Source organism: Saimiri boliviensis, chromosome 7 (genome assembly GCF_048565385.1).
Source record: "Saimiri boliviensis isolate mSaiBol1 chromosome 7, mSaiBol1.pri, whole genome shotgun sequence".
NCBI lineage: Eukaryota > Metazoa > Chordata > Mammalia > Primates > Cebidae > Saimiri > Saimiri boliviensis.
Window position 1 is genome coordinate 83,666,938 of NC_133455.1, and position 6,000 is coordinate 83,672,937.

The following is a 6,000-nucleotide window of genomic DNA, read 5'->3' on the forward strand; positions in this document are numbered from 1 at the left end:
CATCTGTTGTCTCCTGACTTTTTAATGATTGCCATTCTAACTGGTGTGAGATGGTATCTCATTGTGGTTTTTTTCTAAGTTTATATGCTAGCCCATAGTTGCCAAATACGTTCTATTTGTTTTAAGAGGCCTTTCTAACACAGTACAAGGAAAACTGGTGGGGGTGCAAATACATGCTTCAGCATAGAATATCTTAAGGATTAAGAATATTGGTTTAATTTCGGGAGTTGCCTGTTTTTAGATACCTGATCTCCAGCAAGTTTCTTTAAATGAAATCAGCTTTTTGCTAAATGTCTGTATAGCTGCCTAGTTAAAACCACAATCGAATTAATAAATCCATGATGAATTGACGAATTAGAGATGAAAGTAAAGCTGCTCTTTTTTTTTGAGATGGAGTTTCGCTCTTGTTACCCAGGCTGGAGTGCAATGGCGCGATCTCGGCTCACCGCAACCTCCGCCTCCTGGGTTCAAGCAATTCTCCTGCCTCAGCCTCCCGAGTAGCTGGAATTACAGGCATGCACCACCATGCCCAGCTAATTTTTGTATTTTTAGTAAAGACGGGGTTTCACCATGTTGACCAGGATGGTCTCGATCTCTTGACCTTGTGATCCACTCGCCTCGGCCTCCCAAAGTGCTGGGATTATAGGCTTGAGCCACCGCACCCAGCAAGCTGCTCTTTATACTACCCATAAGGCATATTAACATTATCATGGTAAAAAAAAAAAAAAAAAAAAAGGTTTTCTTTTTTTTAAAGAAATCATATTTAGAACCTCTGGTTTTGCTAATAAACTCAAATGTATTTCATGAATGAAGGTAAACCTTAAGAATGCTTACTTTTTAGATTGTGAACTATGCCGGTTTCCCATTCATCCTGGAAACATGGTCACCTGGCTGGAGAACGTAAATTCCACAGATTTCTGGAGATCAGATGTAGGCATGCAACTAATTTTCACCAAAGCAATACGGGCAGAATTAATTTATGACCTTGACTTTGCTTTCCTCCAAAACCCATAATTTATTTTAAAAAAAGATTTCTTCCTGAAAATATATTTTATAACATTATAATTAGCTGAAAAGTAATTGATAAGTAAAAGGAAGATTATTCCTGCGCCTGACCCAGTCAAAAGTGATTGAACTGCAATACAAGCAGATAACCGCTCAGGTAATCAACACTCCAATTGTAAAGCATGTAATCTCTTCTAAAACAATCAAGGAAGAGTTAAAAATACAAGCAGTGTATTAGTATTATCTATTTGGCAATTAGTCTAGCAGTTCTTATCTTCAGGGGAAAGATTGGCAAATACACGTAGACAGTAGACGTGTCATTAAAAACTGATGTTATGAGTCCTTAAGTCTTAGGAAAAATTAACTTCTGGATTGAAGTCAAAATACTGTTTGTTCTGAAAGCATTTATTGCATCAACTTTGCTACTGGTTAAAATTAGGCATTGATTGAGAAACAGGACATAAAGTTTTCAGAATATTACTTGTGGAAAAACAAGCAAAGACCTTGGAAGTCGTTTTTAACGTTTTAATGTTTTATTTTTAACATTTTATTTAACGTTTTTAACGTTTATTTTGTCTCAAACCATGTAAACCTTAATTAAGAGTTTTTAAATATCCAAATACTTTTACAAGAGAAAAAAGTCTGCGCATCTGAAACTAGATGAATTCTACAAATAATGAAGACTGGCTTTTTAAGTTTTTATCAATTACTAGTTCAATACCTGCCACTAGTATAAATGAACCTGTGGTTCATTTATATCACAGGTGCTTTGGGCGCGTGCTAGAACATATGTATGAAATTAGGAATTTTATATTGATTGTGTAAAATATTAGAAATCACTGCAACCAAAATGCACATTTAAAATAAATGGTTTTTTTTCTTCTTTAGGGAGGAGCAGTGTAGTTTTTAGAATAACAGGAAGAGAAAGTTGCTATCTGTTCTAGACATCTGTTTCATTCTCTTTGGATTTTTTTTTTTTTTTTTTTTTTTTTTCTTTGAGGACTTCAGAAAATTGTGTTAGCTAGAATTTTACTCTTCTTATGATGGTAATTATTTACCAAATGATATTTTCAAAAAACAGCCTCACGGAATACTGGCCTCCTTATATATGGCCAGAGAATGATCATCTTCTGGTGCAATTAATTCATTCTCTAGAGTAAACATGGCAGGTAGAAATCGGACTCATTAGAACAAAACGCAATGAGGAATACTGCTCACCCAGTTTATTGGTGAAAACTCCAGACCTGAGTGTATTTCAGGAGGCTTTCATCCAGTTAACATATTTAATGCATAATAATCTTTGGAGAATTTTTCGAATTCAGGATTTTATGAAGACTACAGGATTAGCTATATAAGAATAAATTCAAGCAGGGCGCGGTGGCTCAAGCCTGTAATTCCAGCACTTCGGAAGGCCAAGGCAGGCGAATCACGAGGTCAAGAGATCGAGACCATCCTGATCAACATGGTGAAACCCTGTCTCTACTAAAAATACAAAAAATTAGCTGGGCATGGTGGCGCGTGCCTGTAATCCCAGCTACTCAGGAGGCTGAGGCAGGAGAATTGCCTGAACCCAGAAGGCGGAGGTTGCGGTGAGCCGAGATCGCGCCATTGCACTCCAGCCTGGGTAACAAGAGCGAAACTCCGTAAAAAAAATAAAAAAAATAAAAAAGAATAAATTCACATTGAACAACATGACCAACTTTTAAATAGTTATCTTAGGCATAATCTATGCAGTAAAACACAAATGATAGTTCCATTATTCATTCCTAGTTTCTTCCTTGCAAAGAATTGCTGAAAGCCCTGACCTAGAAGCGACTGAGAGATCTTTCTTCACACCATTTCTGAACCTCTCTTTTTTTGGAGCTGTCCAGATTTTATTTGCCTCCAAAATAGACTCTGAGGAAGCAGGTCCCTGCCGCCTGCCCCAGACTTGTCATCTAACCCTTAGAACCAAAATGTAATGCTCCAGCGGCATCGCAGCCCTTACACCATGCCCTGATTTGCTTCTCTTCCCATGCCGATATTGTCCCTTCTTCTAGGAACAGTCCGCTGCTTATTCTGTATTTGGCCAAATCCTCTGTCATCCTCCATGACTCAATCAGGTGTCATCATGCCAAGGATTCTTAAGCTCCCACCCTCCTAGGTCGTGTTAGATATTTCTCCTTAATACCTTACGTATATTTATGACTAAATTTGTCACACTTCATTTCATAGTAATTTTCTGTGTTTGCATCTGTTTCTCCTGTCTACGCAGGCTGATGAAAGTGGAATTGTGTTGTTTTCATCTTTAAGCCCCCAGCCCCTAGCACAGGATTTGGCCTGCAACACGCAATAAAGCCGGCAGGTTTTGCTTCCTGCCACTTTTGTGTAGTTTTATTTATTTAGAATCCACCTTCTTTAGACATTATTTGAAACTATTTACAACTATCTCACAGGTTAGTGAGAAGGTAGCACAATTCTGAAGTAAGTTGAAAAAAAAAAAAAGAACAAAAACAGAGATAAAACTTAGCCAGCAATGAAGTTGAAGCTAAATGTGAATTTAGCTAAAACTCCTCAAAAATTAGCCTCAAATTTTGCTCCAAGTTTTCTATTAGTCCACATGAAACAAGATTATTATTTATTTTATTCCATTCTCCATGTTCACAAAATCAATTTCTCAGTAGATACTGTTTTTACCTTTAACAGAATTTTGGGTGTCCAAATGCATTTTTATTATGAAAATTCAGATGACCTTACTATTTATGACTCGATTTGAGGCACTTGATGAAAGTATTTAAAAGTTCTTTATTTATTTTATTTATTTTTTTTTTTGAGGCGGAGTTTCACTCTTGTTACCCAGGCTGGAGTGCAATGGCGCGATCTCGGCTCACCGCAAACTCCGCCTCCTGGGTTCAGGCAATTCTCCTGCCTCAGCCTCCTGAGTAGCTGGGATTACAGGCACGCGCCACCATGCCCAGCTAATTTTTTGTATTTTTAGTAGAGACGGGGTTTCATCATGTTGACCAGGATGGTCTCGATCTCTTGACCTCGTGATCCACCCGCCTCGGCCTCCCAAAGTGCTGAGATTACAGGCTTGAGCCACCGCGCCCGGCCTAATTTTATTTATTTTTTGAGACAGAGTCTCGTTCTGTTGCCCAGGCTAGAGTGCAGTGGTTCAACTACAACTTTGATCTCCCAGGCTCAAGCGATTCTCCTGCCTCACCATCCCAGGTAGCTGGGACTACAGGCATGTGTCACCATGCCCAGCTGGGCATGGTGGTGGGCATCTGTAATCCTAGCTACTCGGGAGGCTGAGGCAGAAGAATCGCTTATACTCGGGAAGTGGAGGTTGCAGTGAGTTGAGAGCATGCCATTGCACTCTAGCCTGGGTGACAAAGCCAGACTTTGTCTCAAAAAGAAAAAGTCTTCTTATGTATCTATATGAATATTATCTAAATATAATACTTAGGTTTAACATTGGCTTTTTAATATTGAAATATGTTCTGTTAATGCGCAATTCACTAAAAGTCTGTTTGTGTCAAGCACCGTGCTAGTAACCTGCTTTCCCATCCCCGCCACATACCAGTATTAGGGATAGAAACAAAGTGTAATCAATTTTTAAATTTTAAGTAAGCCGCTGGCAATGTCTCCTTGCAAAGCCCTTGGCTAATCTATAAGTGTTATTTTTGTCACTGCTAAAAATATCCTGTGCATTGTTCTAAGAATGATGTAGCTGATTATAAATGACTGTTAAGTTTTCAGTATGACTTGAAAAGTGCCAGCTGCCTAGTGGTAGGTGGGAGTCACAACTTCCAGGTGGCCATCAAGTTCCTACTGCTACCAGGGTGTGCCCAGCAACCACCAGTGCTTTGGGATGCGGGTGGCCAAATACAATGTCAATAGAACAAACAAGAGATAGCCTGGGAAGTGAGTTGTCATCGCCTTCTGATTGTTTATTTTTCCTTTTGGGAGAAAACATTTCTATATTACGCAACCCTGCTGCACCTTAGGGTTTTCTACATTTATTAGAAAGTTGCTTTTACCCCAAACCATATTTATCTCAAAATAATCTTATCACCTTTTTGTCTGTTCTTCTCTGATCCCTAGTGATAAAATCTGCTGGCTATTTAAAAATAAGTTTAATAAAATCTATCTTCTAGTGATGCAAGATTTTGTTTTTCCTCCGTATCACTCAGCTAAATTTATTGGCTTTGACATTGACCCAGGGAATATCTGAATCCATGTATTGATGAGTCAGGTGTTACTGGGCATCTCCTCTATTCCTAAGGAATGTTATTAGTTCCATTTTTCATGTTTCCCCAGACAGTAAGAAAATAACAAAAGTGCTCCAATTGAATGTGTGAGGAATCAAGCGGTTTTTTTTCCTTGATTTTATAGCATCTTATTTTGTTATTTATCATCCAAGTGTGTGTCCTCCATTAGATTAAAAATTATCGAACAGGGCCGGGCACGGTGGCTCAAGCCTGTAATCCCAGCACTTTGGGAGGCCAAGGCGGGTGGATCACGAGGTCAAGAGATCGAGACCATCCTGGTCAACATGGTGAAACCCCGTCTCTACTAAAAATACAAAAAGTTAGCTGCATGGTTGCGTGTGCCTGTAATCCCAGCTACTCAGGAGGCTGAGGCAGGAGAATTGCCTGAACCCAGGAGGCGGAGGTTGCGGTGAGCCAAGATCGCGCCATTGCACTCCAGCCTGGGTAGCAAGAGTGAAACTCCATCTCAAAAAAAAAAAAAAAAAAAAATCGAACAGGTACTATGCCATATAGTTGGAGAGTATGTCATTTTGAAATGATTGGTTAGCCGAGACAGATGCATAAAATAACAGTGATAGGAATTATTTCCTCCTAATATAAAAAGCAATTGGGAGGCAGGCAGTCAATAGCTGGTATAGGCAGCTGCATGCAAACTGAAAGCCCAGCCTTCTGCCAGCTCTTGGTTCTGCCATCCCAAGGATTTTGCATTTCTGTCCATGGTCCAGGACAGCTTGATAAATTT